We start from the raw sequence: 17,000 nt of genomic DNA on the forward strand, positions 1-17,000 counted from the left end.
TCCCACTTTTAAAAGCATACGTAATATTCCAATATTTATAGGACTCACTTGACTAAATTCATGTAAATGATTAGGGACTTTAAAATTAAGCTCAGTATTTGGCACACAGTGTTTTTTTTTTTCCCCAGATCAAGCCGATTCTAGTAGCTGAATGAACTGAACAGATTTACATTGATTCATTTGACTTCTGATTGAGGAAAGAGTCATTAAGCCAGACATTGCCATTTAAGCTACAGCAGCCTGCATTATTCGAAGCGCTGGGAAAGGGGGAGGTGGAGCGAGCAGCCAACAAAGCCACGCCGTCAAGACAAAAATCCAAACGCAGACAAAAGCCTGAAGCGTAGGGAACAAAGAAATCACAGGAACACAGCCAACGCCGAAACACAGACCAACTGGCAACCAACACCCGCAAGAGAAGCCCAGTATGTAACACAGCCACCAGGTGAGGACAATCACACGCTCAGGCACAGGTGAAACACATCAGGATGGGGGACAGCAATCAGACCAGAGGAGGGGAAGTAGCTTTAGTATCCCAAAATAAAATCACAAAATAACACAAGAACACAAAACGTGAACTGTGACGTTTATTCCTCAAACCTTGATAACTGTGTGTTTGAATATAACATGAGGAAACACCTTAATGTTAAGCATAAAATGCTTCCATGATATATAAATTTATTACAACATAATTTTACACGCAGCTGTGCTCTTATCCACACATTCATCCCACAGTTCTTTCAACTGAAACTTGTCACCCAGTGGACCTAACGGTACGTTCTTACAGTATGTGTTTCATGCATTTGCCTGCTACTGCTATAAATCACTCTTGTACAATGTGTCTGCTGCTGTGGTGAGATCAGAATGCCAGGAAGTGATAGGAACTTTCTGAGGTTCACTGAGAAATGGTCCACGATGAAGTCTAAAAATGGAGCATGAGGAAATTTCGAAATTAAAACAACAAAAGCATTATTCAAATTGAACATGTTGATCTGAGTCCAAATTTAAACCTTATATTCTGGATTTCTGTCACCAATAAGTTCATTCTCTGAAGTCTCGGCGTCATATCTGAATTTACTTGCAAATAAACACATTTAACACAAATAACACAAGTAACTCATGTTCTGAGTGCTTATTTTGAAAAGTAATTAGAGTACTTAGTACATCTACTTAACTTGATGTTATGGTTTACATTCAGGTCAATTTATTTGATTCCTCTTGTCAAGTTGATCTGTTTACTTGTTGGCTCTCACAAGAGGCTGGATAACCCAAGATTATATGTTAAAAAGGTCATTTCATTTTATTAGTAGGTCATCTTTATTTCACAATTCAATAACAGTCTTTCCTTTGAAGTAAATAATTGAAAGTTAAAGTTTTACTTAATGCAACTTAGTGGCATTTTTTTAAATTTCATCACTTGTATAGACAACCATAATAAAAGTTCAGTTCTATCATAAGCTTTATGCTTTTATGTTCTCAGTCCTTTTACTCCACCACAATCTACTTCACCCTACTGGGTCAAAGCAGCGTCCTTCTTCTAACTGTCAGACTGTTGTTGTTATCAATGAAACTGTCTCCGTTCACACCCAGTGTGTAATCTCTCTCAGCTTCCTGTAGCTGCATTCAGTCTTCTTTTTGACCACAGCTTGGTTTTTTTCTTTTTCTTCTTCTCTGGCTTGTCTCCATCTGTTGTCACATAGATAACTGTCATTTCAACCTCTGTTGTTACTTTCTTGATTGTACTATGTTAGGTTGCTCTTGAAAATGAGATGATACATCCAAAATGGTTTAATCCGAAGAATAAACTTCAGTAAACATCATTAAAATGGTGGGAATAAAGGGTTGGAAAAGGTTCAAACCATCTGAGCAAAGCAAAGAAACGTGGACGTTTGACGACGCTACAGACCAAAACTTTTTGGCCTCAGTGGATGATCTGGATAAATACATTCCCTACTCAGCCAGAACATTATGACCATGCCAGCTGAAATGAAGATAGCACCTGTAAGAGAACATTGTGTCCATCAAGTTGAGCTGTGACAAATGAGCGAGAGCGATGATTTCAGTGACTTTGAAGAGGTCGAACTGTCATGGTTCACGTTCCGTCTCGTGTTCTTTGTGAGAATCTTACTCTGTCTCTCGTTTCAGGCTCCTTAGCTTTCCCTCCCCATGTCTGATTGCCGCTCCCTGCCTGATGTGTTTCACCTGTGCCTGATTGTGTGATTGTCTTCACCTGGTGGCTATATACTGGACATTTTATCTGTGCTCTGCTTGTCAGTCTGTCTTCCTGGACTTTATTTTGGTGTTTTTGGTTTTGCTTTTTTGAAATAAAAATCAGCTTTTATTCCATCAATGCCATTTTTAATCCTCTGTGGAGTCGAACCCACCACAAAATTTGATATTGAGACAAATGAGTCCAAGCACCTCCAAAGCTGCAGGCTTTTGAGGGGTCAACCGCAGTCATTATCCATCAAAGTGGTCCGAAGAGGAAAATGCGACACGACTGCTGCAAGAATTTATCTCTGCTTCTGATAGAAAGGTGTCAGAAATACACAGCACGTCAGTTTGTTGACTTTAGGGAAGCAAAAGTGGATGTTTATACAATATCAAGCAGATAGTTGTAACCTTATGCATGACGTGTGTATATACAGCCAAGTAAAGTCATGCTCAACCAGATTTTCCATTACTTTATTATGAGTGCATAAACATTCTCTCATGCAGACACCATTCTTGATTCCATTTGAATGTCAACTAATTATTAAAACATAACAGTGGCCATAAATTGCCTCGACACTTGATTTGTAACATCTGTCTAATGTTTATCCGCTTTGACAGATAAATGAAGTATGATAGTCTGGCTTTTCATGTTGCATTACCTAATTTCTCTCAGCATCCCAAAGGAATTCACAGTGTTACTTGAAATGCTTCATATCGTTGCCGACATAGAGAGTGCCCGTATCAGCTGTAAATAATTCTATTAGGGTGGAGACTGCTTGGTGTCCAGACGGAAGCTCGATCATTAACATAATTTCTGACTGTGAGGCACACTTCAGTCTGCAGTGAGGCAGCATGGGTCACTCCCACCCCTCTGCCGCTGCGCTGCTACATCGCCGGGAATCGTTTTTTTGGCCCCTGTAGCATTTTACTGAGTAATCATGGGGCTTTGGAGCTCTCGGTCCCCCCTCCATTTACATGTCAAAACCTCCCCAGGCTCGAGATGTAAAGGACCCAATTTAGAATGACAAAGCTCGGCCAGAGACAGCTGATCCACAAAGGAGGCCTGGTTAAGTTCTTCCTTCCAGTCACCAGCTGCTCCACTGACCCATAGCGCCTCTATTCAGCAAAAAAAAAAAAAAAAAAAAAGGCAGGGAAACGCTGCCACGCGCACTCACATGTAGCGAACTGAAAATGTGCAAGAATAAGGCATCAACTATTTATTCCTCTGGAGACATATTTATCTTCATCGAATTTAATGTTTTGTTCTCTCTGATGTTAAAATCCATGCTGTTCTTCTGTTTGCATCTAAATTCAAAAGTATTTTCATCGCCAAAAGCAGGTCACACAAATGAGCCCTTCAGTGGTTGTGTCTGTGGGGGTTTGGTGACATTACTGCTCGCTGATGAGGACGTGCACTTTTATTTTTTTCCCCAGGTATTCTTTATTTTAGTTATTTGTTGTTCGGCGGAACAATGCACAGAACATCAGGTGAACTGAATTGTTATTGATTTTCTTTCTTTTTTTTAACACTGCCCAGTGTTTGCAGCATCTGTCACATGGGGTGCTGCTCTATTTGTGTCCCTCATCTGACGCAGCTCGGGGATTTGTCACCTCCCTCCCTGAATTGTGTACTGGAATGACAGGATACTGGCTGGAACCTGTAGGTCCCACCCTGTTTGTTTATCTTGGAACTTGTCATCTAAACATGTTGCTTCTTAGACCTGATTTTCCTCTTTTCGCCTCATACACCTGACCTCCAAAGAACAACAGCGGGGAGAAACCGGAGGCTTCGCTTTGGTAGGACAGGAATGACAGGAGGCGGCTGCAGGATCAGGCCCAGATGGTAAGGTACGGCCAGCTCCTGTTGATGCAGCAAAGAGATTACATAAGTAGATTTAAACCAGCGAAAAGGGGGACATGTTTCATTAGCGTCACTTGTGCCAGGGCTATATTTGGAGCTTGAGCCCACAGAAACAGACGTGCAGGGATGAAAATAGCCTTTAATAGCCCAGTTTGGGAGCTTTATTCCATTCCCCTCTCCTGCCACAAGGATAGTGACAGACGGAGCACACTCTGCAGAGACCTGCTCGCTTCACCCAATCGCAGCGCTCCCCTGGGCGGGACAGGAAGGAGGAGTGTGGGAAAAAAAGGAGTGAGATGGAGGAAAGGGAGGAGGGGGTGTGGAGGTGGGCAAGATGTGGCGACAAGAATGAGCTCAGACTTTTGTGTTTTTGCTTGAGAAGCCATGTAGGGGAAAACTAGAAACAGCTGAGTATGTCTCTAGTTCGGTGCTTTACCCGTTCAGACAACACAAGAGGCGTGACACTGCTGCGGCTGAAAGAAATGTTTAACATTTAAAATACTGTATTGACTTATTAAATGCAACATGTTTAGTCTGCAGGATTTTTCTCAGCTGATGTGTGAGCTTACAGTTACCGGCTATTCTTACATGCAGCAGCAAGGTGTCTACCGTCACGGAGGTGCAGAAATGGCTTTTTGAAAAAGAAGCGCGCGCAGTCACAGTCAATGCTGCTACAGATGTGTGGGGGGTGGGGAGGGAGTCTGCCACAGAAACCCTATCTCCTCATATTGGGTGCCCATTGCCCCCAGAGGGAAAGCAAGAAACAAGAGGCCCAGCTGTCCTGAACAATAGACCTGCCCCTCAGCAGCCAGCGCTCAAAAGACCTCATTCAGTCTGCAGGCTCACCAAAGACCACTTCTAGAAAGACTAGCCGGGACATGCACGTCAGACATGTCGGTCTCTGTTTTGAACACATTTGTGTCTTTATGACTCGTACCTGCGTGGTGTTTGTCAGTGTTTCAGTTAGAGAAGTGAACTTGCTATTTTTACTACAAGAGGTCAGTGTTCAATACTCAATAGACTGGTTTTCTTAAGAGGAGAAGCTTTTCTATCTAATCTAAGGGTTACACAGTGTGGCAGTAATGAGTATATTTGCCTCAATTCCTCGCTTGGGGTCTTTTTCATGCGGAGCGTCTGTGTTCTCCCTTCATGCTTGGCTTGTCTCGGAGTGCTCGGTTTTCCTCCGACAATCCAAAGGCTTGAGTTCAAGGTGATTTGGGGACTTAATTGACCGTAGGTGTGAATTTCCATCTTTCGCTCGTACAGCCTGATCTACTAAGGATTGTGTATATATATATATAAAAAAAAAAAACAGGTGCAAACTGCACACTTGTGAAAGCTGACACACCAACGGGACATTCTAAGGATTGCATGTGATTAAGACACAATATAACACACACCATCAATTCAGCACATTTGCTTTCATGAATATGGAATATCAGGCGTGTTCCAACTCATGCAAAATATGCTTATTGGTTAATGCAAAACTGTCAATGCAGACATCATGAAATATTTTCTTGGTTGTGCACCATCTACGTCTTGCAATCTTTTCTCAACTTCTTTACTGATCAGACAGATCGTCACACAAATTGTGTGTTTCCTTATCTTTTCAATGCTTGCTGGTGCTCAGTACTCCATCCAATGACTCCATGATCAATAATGCAATAATGTCGTCAAACCCTCATTTGTGCCCGATGTCACTCAGGGTGATTCTCAGCTGATTGCCAGCACAACGTATGCAAACACAAATGCAATCCATTTGCAAGAGCATGCAATTTTGCACATATTATACAGAATCTTAATTAGGCCAAAAGTCAACAGGGAGCGGTTCCAGATGGACGAAGCACTGTAGAAGATTGATGCAGGGATAATTGGATAGATTTGTCATTTTTATTACAGATAAGGGTTACAAATTATCCTTCAGCATTACCTACTTTTATAACTTTCATGTACTATACCATTTAACAGATGTTTCTTCATGGTCCCTGTTGATGAAAAATCACAGTTTTGCGCCATAAACCTCACCATGAACAGCTTCACCTGGCTTGACCCAGACAATGATTTATGTCATGTAACATTTCCTGAAGTTGGTGTACCTGGTCACTGTGCCAGAAGACATATCCCCAACAAATTATTATTGAGTTCCAGGGAAATTCCCTTTCAATACAGGCCTCGACTCAAATACCAGAACCCAAGACAAACATTTCCCGTATTTCTTGTGCACTGACTCTCAGACATCCACAACTCTACTTTTTGGGGGCGGTTTGACTGTGAATTCTGATGGAGGAAAGATAAGTCTATGGGAAGCTGTTATGGGATCGTGCCCTTGTCATTGCGTGAGCAAATCCTACAGACTGGTTGGTGCATAAACATGGAGGGGGATGGACTTGCATGACATCCTCGCTTTGCTGAACTGAACATCCAGCCCGACAGCTTTCTACAGCTGACTTCCCAACAGGCGCAGTTGGCTGAACAGCTTATTACTCATTAAAACAGAGAGAGGAACTTTCTGGAAAGCTGCAAGTCAGAACCACATAGCTCTTATTTGAAAATGAAATATGTAGAAGTGTCCTTTCAGAAAATGAACTTGGGATCATTAAAACATGAGTAATTGTCTTTTATTGTTGTGGTTGGCATTGTTCCATCATTGTGAGAATATCCCTGATTAGACTCATCTTCTCCAGTGAGATTTCTTCATGTATTTTAGTTTACTAGCAGTCTCCTGTCAGTCAATCATTGGTGTGAGTGTATGGTTATTTGATAAACCCTCCATGGTGTTGCTTCCCTGTTAGCTTATATAGGTGTGATCATCGCCATATGGAAGATGGATGGATGTGCATTTTTTAGATATTAAAGAATATATATTTAATAGGTATAACAGCGTCATGCTTTGTTGAACTGAAGAAGAAGGAACGTGGCTCTCTGATGTTTAAATTGGTTCAATTTTCCACCATTTCTCCAAAATATTTTCACTGGTATTCCCAAAGTGTTTAAAAAAAAACTGCCAGCTTTTGCTGTCAAACGTGGCACGTCCTCACAATGTTTGGGATTAGATCACAGCTTTTCTTGTGTCACTGATGAGGCTGCTGTTATTGGTATGCAATTTTTTTAAATAAAACATTGTTGAAGTAGCAGAATTGATTCACTCCTTTTTCAAAGTGCAATTTAAGTAAATCTTGCTGAAATGATGAAGCCAGGAAGTTCTTATATTGCTATCAGATTAGAAATTATTGCTATCAGCAGTTTGATAGATGCAACAGAGCAGTATGGCAAGTCGCCCATTTGGCATCTATCCTCATTTTGCACTTTGTATCACACAGGAAACACTGAAGTTTGTCTGAGGCCAGCTGAGCCAAATAATGGTTAGATACCATCTATGCCTTCTGCAGTATATATATTACATTAAGAATTCAATTTTTCCTCTGACCAGGACGTGGAACAAGATTTCCTCTGGTGGGCGGAAACTTACCTCAGTGATTCGACAAATTATCTGGCGTCGTTTAACATTAAAAAGAATTTTTAAATCCCACTGCTTAGGAAAGAAAACATTCTATTTATTTGTACGTTCTTGTTGATTGTATTTGCTTTTCATATTCGTGAAGCGTGGCTCCCATGATCACCCCCTGTCACTTCGCATTGCGCCGTAACAGATGATTGGAGAAGTGAAATACGTGTCAGTGGGAATGTGCGCACGAGCGCGTGGAGTTTCAGCGAAATGCATTTGGGAGACAGACGTGTGGGAGAAACAAAGAGGGGACAACACAGCGTGTGATGGTGTTTTGTGTAGGTGACGGTCTCCTGGGTGTTTTCTCAGAGAGCGAGATCTTTATTCCACGCAGCACAAACACTGGCGGCTCTCCACAGGGAAAAGCACCAGTCAGTCAGTGCTGAGGCTTAAAAAGAGAACACATCCCCTCCCCCATCGCTGGGATGATCCTCACACTCACACACACACACACACATACACACACACACACACACACGCACACAGACATGGGCTTGCATGCGAGCTACCCGTATGCTCAGAGGCATATTACGAGAGTGAAATGCACAGGGATGGCCTCTTTCTCCTTCACACACTCGGTTGTCCTGGGTGCCCTCCCTCTGTTTGTTCGCCGTGACCCCTGCGCCGATACCATCTCATTCTATCTCAATTACATCAGCCAACTCCCCATCCTCCCCAGCAAGAACTGCTTTCCTTCTCCCCTTTTTACGCTCGCTCTTGTGCCATATGTCAGTGTTTTCCTTCTGTCTCCTCCAACTGGCACACGGGGCTATATAATAAAAGGGACACTATCCAGGTGAATTAGGAAAGGAGGAGTAAAAAAAAAAAAAAAAAATCAACAGAAGCATTTTGCACCTGTGTCAATAAGCTTTAGGCGTGACGGGGACGGTTTACAGCGGAGACAACAACATAAAATAAGTGGATTCTAGTCAAATACAAAGGGTGGTTGGGGAAAAATAAACAGAAAACACGCTCCATGGGAAGTGATTGGGTTGTTTCTTTCAGTTGCATCACCGCTCTTGGTTACGCCAAATAACGAGCCGTGCTGGTCACACATTACAAACTCAAAGATTTGCAAAGCACAACATGATGTAATTTGACAAACATTAGGGGGGGGGGGGAAAGCACAACAATGCTTGTGAAATATGATTTATCGCTCCTTCCCCTGTCTTCATGGCTATGCGCCCCTGTAATTACATGTTTCCCCTCTCGCAGTTCCAGAAATAATTTCAATAGCCTGAAAAATTCCCAATTACTCCTTACCTGCTGAGGTATATCATTCCTTATGACAGGAGCGTCGTAAAGTGAAGGATTAAAGTGTTTTCGTGTCATAGATCACTTTCACAGATGTGATATTTTAGTCTCCTGAGCAGCAAAGGTTTTTACCCTCATAATGTCTTTCCCAATCAAATTTACATGTCACTGATGTGTCGCTGCTGCAAACAATATTGCCTCAGTATCCAAACAGCTCTCTTGCAAACATCTCTCTGTAGTGTTTCATCACAATTCTAGTGTAAAATATCAAATGGCTTAATGATCCAGGTTGTTCACACCCCGGCTGCCTTTTATTACGACTCCCCTGCCACTTTCCGTGCTCTCCGGTCAAATGTTTCACTTCTGCTTTCCTCGTGACACAATACTTAATCAAATGCCTTTTGAATCCAACCTCGAAAGGAGCGTCTGTAAACGTATCACACTAAAAATTAACCGTAATGATAAAAGCCGCCGTGCACCGCCTGGTGCATTATCCCCCCTGCTACGGTTCCTGTAATAGAGAAATGATCAATCTAGTACATACTGAGAGGCGAATTTTCCGCAATTTCCCCCTGATTGTTTCTAATACATACTTGTGGTTATTATTTACGGTGCAGGCATTTTACTGTTGGCCTTTTTTTTTTTTTCCAGGGTCACTTTTGTTTTCCTTTCCCTTTTTTCCTGAAAGTGCTATGCATTCTGTACTTATCGTCCTCAAATGATCGACGCACAGAAAGACTGAAAGTATGCTTTTGATCTGTTGCAACGCGTTGGCCATCCACTTCCTGCAGCAGACAATAACAGGAAGTGGTTAACAAGATCCCAGACAGGCATCATCAATACTGAAAACGCTCACACTTCCTTCCACAACACCATGAATGTTTCAAACAGCCAGAGTGCAAACGTTGTCAGGACACATTATTTTGTACTCAAACAGGCAGGATGCTGTGAACAGCAGGAAAAGGTGAGGTTTCTCTCTGCCAAGGCCAATAGCGCGACCAACTCCCAGACCAGCAGAGGTTTGCACAGGCATTCAGATCGATAACTCGGTGTTTCTGGAAAGCAACAAAGAAAAACAGAACGTAGTGGATACAGCTAACGGATATCCTGAAAAACAAACAGTATATTTTTTAGAATTCATTGTAGCAACAAATATGCAATATATGCTGAATTCAGCAATGTTTTTATTCTAAATGTACGAACAAAAGTACAATACCATTTATTTTACCCACTGCTGTTACAACAAATACTGTCCTTTAAAAAGGCAGTTTTCTCTTTGCTCAGGAGTAATTTGTCCTCCTGCTCCTGTCTGTGCTCACTGACATGTTGAGTTCAAACTGAAACGTGGTCGAGTGCGCTCTTGACACATTTCTGTTATGAGCAGTGATGGAATAACAGCGTTTAAATAAACGGCGTAGCGGCATAAGTAATGACGATTGGCTAAGGTAGAATAAAATTTTATGGTAAGCCAACTAGAGGCAGTGTTCAGTTGTGTGTCTGTGTGTGTGTGTGTGTGTGTGTGTGTGTGTGGGGGGGGGGGGGGGGGGTGTTGTTTCCATTCAACCTGCACACGCACGCACGTGCACAGCAGCCTCACACGAATCATTAGATTAACCTGCAGCATGGTGAGTCTGAAGCGTTCAGAGGTGAAGTTGGTGTTTCGATGTGGAGGAAAAGGCACGTCGAATCCAATGAACCGTCTCTCAACAGCACATCTTTCTAAAAATCATACAGAAACATATTTCCAAAACATGGTTGGAGCTGAAGATGTGTTCGTCGCTTCAAGTTGTTTGCGGGAGTCAAACAGAAACAGGAGTGTCAAACAGCAGCATGATCTCTGTGTCTGGAAAATGGAACAAGGCGCATGTGGTATGTGTCACAATGTCTGTTACGCCATTATTTGCTCGTACTTGTGAATTAATCCAGAGAGGAGAGCAAAAAAAAAAGTCATGTTTCACTTTGTGATGTGATCATGTGGCTTTTAAAATGCTCTAGCATTAAATGGGGTTAGAGCGTTAAACTCCATGTCACATTATTGCTGTGTGAAGCTTTAAAGACTGACAGGATTCATCTTGAAGTGGAAAGGCAGGTTCACACCTCTACCCGAAAAGTTTGCCAACTTTCTTTGTGTAAACAAAGCCTTCAGCTCATGCCTGTCACAGTTTATCAACAATCCATTCTTACTGGAACGCGATGAGTGAGGACGAAAACCAGGTAATGAAGCAAACTCTAAACAATCAACAAGGTGGGTGCTGCGTATCCGTGGGAAGAAATTCAGCTCGTGCGCGATGCCACGGTTATTTATCCTGTCATAATTTTACCCCAGAGCAGAATTCTACCCTGGCTAACATTCATTTAAAATGACTAAAACAATTTGACTGCCACGTTTTCTCACAATTATATTTAGACAGAGATCTTTAGTGCCAGCTACACAAAACAATGGCTGCAATAGATGGAGTCGGCTTGGGCTGATTGTGGAAACACAAACTCATCATCCTGCGAGATCCTCATCTCAAGAACAATGTTTTCTTACTTTAATCAAGGTCTTTCTCAGTCCTGAACAGACACTGTAATTATGGCGCGGAGAGCAGATACAGCAGAGCTAAAACCAAAAAAAAAAAAAAAAAAAAGGAAATTCTTTCAATGAGCATATTACGGATGTGTTTTATTAACACTTCTGCAGTAAAAATGTTGATCCTAATTATGGTGCTTAAAAAATTATTTTGTTTGCAGAGTTTTTTCTTCCCCTTTGCTTGAATGTTGCTGTGACATGTTGTTATATGAATATTTTATATGAAACAGTCCTGAACTTGGCATTTATGCCATTTCAGGAGCATCAATACATAACCCCGGTAAGTGGGACAGCACGCTGTGAGGCGATGGGGTCGTTTCTTGCTGTCGATCTCTGTCTTATCATCTCTCTTACTGTCCTCCAACTCCAGTCGGTAAAAGCAGAAAGACAGAATGAAACCACCCCTGAGACCTTGTCCACAAAAAATTCCCTGTATGAAAACTGCTTGAAAAATTTTTCCATCCAAACAAAATGGTTGAAAATGCTTAAATCTTCATACCAGGCCCGTAGTGGTAAAGTCAAAACGCCAAAGAAGTATACCGGAAACAGAGAAATGAAGCACACAAACTCAAATCATGGAAATTACAGAAGCACAAGCAAGAAAAAAGTCATTCACATGGTCACACTGCATAATAAATGACTCTTCTCTCAACAAAGTATTAAAAAACTGAACCAAACCTCCCCCAACAAATTAAGAGAGAATGTCAGAATTAGTTGTAAAAGCCATGACAAGATCAGTAGCTCTTGTGGAACCACAACTCCGTAATCTTTCATCGTTGGTCAAGAGAGAAGTGAGGCCATGACACCGGCGTTTTGGCGTTTTTAACCTTTTCAGCAAAATGACAGAAGCGGTGTGTTTTCAGATTTATCCTCGCTGAGAGTTGTCAGCAATTAGCAGTTTTCTCGTCTGAAAACATCGGCTTCATGTGGATCGATGCCTTTCTGGTGAGGAAAAAAAAAAAAAAAGCAGGAGGGCCTGAATCTGTGATGTGAAAAGCAGCATGAGACAGCTCTGTTCTAATCATCACTCTACAAATGAAACCAAATCTAATTCAATTGATTTTTTTTTTTTTCTTTTAAACTCTATTAGAGAGCTGGAGCGAGCGGCGTTCGGCTGGTACCTTGATGACGTACAATACAACATTGTTTTTCTGGCATATAGACGTGCAGCAGACCTCCGATTGTGCAGCAAACTTACAGCCTTAACTTACATTCAGGAAATCTGTAGGAGCCTTTACAGTCACAGCATGAGTTTTTCTTTTTCCATGATAGCTCTTTCCTACTGCTATTTGTATTTCAACTCTGTAATCCGCGGCTGAATGCAATAGATAAGAGCCTCTTTTTTTTGTCAAGAGGCAATCCTGCAAAGAAGGAAATCTTTACCTTTGGGGGAAGTAGAATAAGACTAAAAGCTTATCTGTCACTTTATAGATGTAGAAATTTTGTCAGGTCAATAATATGGAAGTTGTCATCGCAGACTTTAGATCTTGTCTAACTCAATTCACCATTGTCAGCCACTCGAACATAAGTGGATCTTTATGCTTATTAAGCTTATTTAAGCGATCAGGATATAATACACTCTCCTAAATGGTTCAGGAACAAGCATATTAGCTTTTGTATTTAATAAGCATTCATATGTGCAACTACCAGCAAAGTGTTGCTACTTCTTTCTCTCTCTCAGTCTGTAATTAATGTTCTTCGGGGGGATGTGTAAATATAGTTGCTCAGTCTTTTAGCCAATTACGCAGAACAAAGACGGCGGATGTCAGCAGAATCCTTCGCGCTCTGGGAGCTCCCAGCACAACCAGGACTGACCTTCAGGCTTTCAGTTCTCCGCTGCTCCTTATCAGCGCGCTTTACTTTGTTATTGTCATCCAGGCTCGCAGCAGTCTTCCAAGGACAGTTTGGAGTGTGAATCACGCAGGAAGCAAACTTTTATTTTAAAGTGTTTTCAGCATAATCACCCCGCTAAATAACAGCTGTGGCAGATGATGGGAGTTATTTAGCGTCCATTCTGCTTTTTTTGCTTGTGTTTTGTTTGAGATATCGTTCGGCGCTCCACTTGTAAATAAGTTTCACTCAAAATATCCTGTTTCAAAGCACCCGATTGCCTCTGGGGCTGATCAGCCTGTGCAGCTTACACCCTTTGTTTGTAGGTATTTAGAGCAGCAAATACTTCATTGACAGTGCAATCATAATGGAGTGGATTAGGTCATGACTTCATAAAGGTGACTTGTCCTTTTCGTATGAGTACATGCTGTCTCGTTCATCTTTCTCTCTCACTCCCTCTTCCTCTGCCAAACCCCTCATGACACTGAGGAGTGTGAAGGATTGAATTTATCTGTCGCTGATAGCGAGCCAAGGCTGCATCTGTCTTGCACAAAGCCTTGGTGGTGAAGCCGGGGCAGTTGAGGTGGGCTGACCCACAGACATAAGCCTCTCTGACACAACCAGCTTGTTGGAGGGTCGTCTGGTCTGCTTTTTTTTTTTTTTTTCAATCCCTGTAAGGCCAGAGGTCTGGTATGCCTCTGTACCAACATCAGAGGTAGAAACTGAGGTAGTGCAGTCTGTGTCGATGGCAGAGGTGGCAGAGTTTGAGTACCGATGCACATACTAATGACTTACATGAAATGCTTCTATCACATTTCTGTTGCAGCTTTGCTGCTTAAAAACAAAAACAAGTCAAACACACTGAACAGTGTTCCCTTGGGTCTATGGGATTGGAAAAAAAAAACATGCAGTAAGTTGAGCTTATGAGAAAGACTCATGAGTTCAGGGTTCAAGCTGAATTTTATTCTGCTTCAGGGTTAACCAGTCACTTCCACTGAGCTGAATGGGATTATGATATGGGATATAGAGATTATTTGAAAAGGTCGACTATAATGTCATTGATCCCACGTTTGTTTTTAACGTGTCTCGGTTTAGTCCCCTGGCAGTTTCACATCTTGAAGTGAGCCTGTTGGCGTGGTGCTCTGCTTCATAAAACAGGCCTTGGTGCTTGAGAACTATAGCCATTTAGTTCAGTTTTTTTGGGAGAGGCTTGTATCTCTTTCACAAGTGAAAATAGCAGTTTAACAGCTTCACTGAGGCATTCTCTACTAGTCTAGGCTTGTGTATGAATACTAAGCCCTCACAATAAAGCTATCACTGAAAAGGATTTATGCTCTGTCCGAGCCGCATGATGGATGGAGCGATAGTGACAGAAACCCCCTCCTCTATAAATATATCCAGTGTTTGATGGGAGCATCCGTGTTGTTTCTTTCATAATCCATGATATGGCTTTGACCCACTGATTGACCAGCTGTAGCGTAGGGAAAGAAGACTGAAGTACCATGTTTTTAAACCACTATTTGTGGCATATATCTATATATCTATAGATATATATGATATAGATATAAATATCTATCTACCAACATAATCAAGACCTCTGTGGAGAAGCTATTTATAGATCTGCTCCATGTGAGCGTGAACAGTGGCTCAGTTAGACTGAGTCACCCTCCAATCCCAACGTAGGTGGTTTGATCCCTCATCTTACCATGACTGTGTCAAAGTGTCCTTGGGCAAGACACTGAAACCAAAGTACCTACAAATGGTGTGTAAGCTCCTCCCATTGGTGTGTGTGATTATCTGAGTGAATTTGAGTGAATGTGACCTAACTATTTAAGCAGTAAAACACACCAGAAAAATAAAGTCTCTTCATCATCATTTGGATCTTTTTATTTTATTTTCCCACGACAGCTGGGCCCTTAATGACTTCTGGCATGACGGCAGCCATCTTTGTTTCCTGGTGTGGCATTCAGAGTCATTATGGACAGACAGCGGCTTGAACTGAGCAAGTGGCAGAGCAAGAAGATCAAGTACCTTCCTGTTGTGTTGCTCATTGTGCCTCTCCTGGCTCAGCTCCATTGTTCACCTGGCTGTGTCAGTCAGTGAAAGGTAAGAGATAGCGCTTTCGTCCACTGACTGCAATTTTTTTATTTTTCAGAAATATCACGCAGTTTTAAAGTCAAAGAATAGTACAAGTTTTCTAGGTCTTGGAGGATCATTGTAACTTGCTGGAACCCGCGACTTGTACCGTTATATTGGACAATAAATCTTTTATGACATAAAATATGAAATATTTTTAAATATCCTGTTTGGAGTTTGCATTTTCTCCCTGTGCGCGGATTTCCTCCTGGTACTCCGGCTTCCTCCCACGGACCGAAAACATCCATGTGAGGTTAACCGGTGGCCCTAAATTGCTCATTGCGTCAGTGTGAACGTTAAAAGAGGTTCACCTCGGACCGGTTGCGTGAATAAGCGTGCATGCTCCCACATGTGCAGCCACACCTGCATCCATGTTCGCACCATGGCCTATATGGAGTCATCCTTTCGCCCAACATGCTTGTAACTGATTTGTGGTCCAGAGTGTGTTCAGAAAACACTCAGGCGCAAACCAAACATGCAAACTCTGCACCCAGTGCTCTCACCTAAATTTGAACCAGGATCTGAGTCGCAGTGTTCAACCCTCCACACACTAATGAATCAGTCTACTTTCTTTTTACATGAACAAATATTAATATTTGATTTATAGTTCAAGTAAAACCACATATCTTGAAAAATGCTAATGCCTTTTTGGAGTCTCTTTGTGCTTTGAGTTTGTCTTTAGTTGAAGGACAGTGTGCTGGCATGGACTCTACAAGTTTGTGCAAAACATGGCAAGCCTGCAGGAGCTAACAGTGCTTCAAAAAGCCTCCGGTGCTGTGAGGAATGCTCGCCTTCTCCAGGTTGCAAGTTACCCCATAAATGTTCAAAGGGGTAGAGGTCAGATGATTGAAGTAAAGTCCAGACAATCAGGAGTCCCTCTTTGGTTTTTAAGTAGTTCTTGCAACACTTTGAGGAGGGCTTACGGTCATTTTTTTTTTCCCCAAAAAAAATTCTGGGTTTTGAGTTCTGATTTTTGTTGCAGGTGTTTTATTTCACATGAAAATGAAAACTTCTGAAACATACTTCATACATCCTTCTGCCTTTTGTTGTCTGTCTGGTTCTGTTTGTTACTGCCAGATATCTCAAACTTGGATTCATTACTCCTCATAATATCCTGCTGTCTATGCCCGCTGCAATTGTCCTCAGTTCGCCTTAAAACTTGCCATCTAAAATCCACTGCTGAAAAGCCTTTGTTTGGCAGCAGTTTTTGCTGATTGGCTTCCATCCATCCATCCATCCATCCTTATTCAACAAAATTCTGTACCCGCGAGGAAGTTGAACTTTCTGAGAACAAAGTTTGATGTATTGATTGAGCAATGCATTGATCTTTAGACTCTTTAGTTTAGCCGCGACCGAAACTCAGTAAGTTCCTGTTTAATTTGAATTAACAATCTAACGTCTGATGTTTCCACTCAGTCCCGAGGCCATGCTTTCCAACATCACTGCGGTACCTTTAATGCAATGCAAAGCTTTTCACACTTTTAAATCTCATGATTTTGTCTAGGAAATCTCAATTAAATGCATTGTTACCTGCAGAATTCAGCAATAAATTATAAAAAAAAAAGTAGTGTATTAGAATGCAATGCAATTAAAATACATTTTACCAACAATAATTGCAAAAAGAAATGTGC

The sequence above is a fragment of the Salarias fasciatus genome, chromosome 11 (assembly GCF_902148845.1).
Source record: "Salarias fasciatus chromosome 11, fSalaFa1.1, whole genome shotgun sequence".
NCBI lineage: Eukaryota > Metazoa > Chordata > Actinopteri > Blenniiformes > Blenniidae > Salarias > Salarias fasciatus.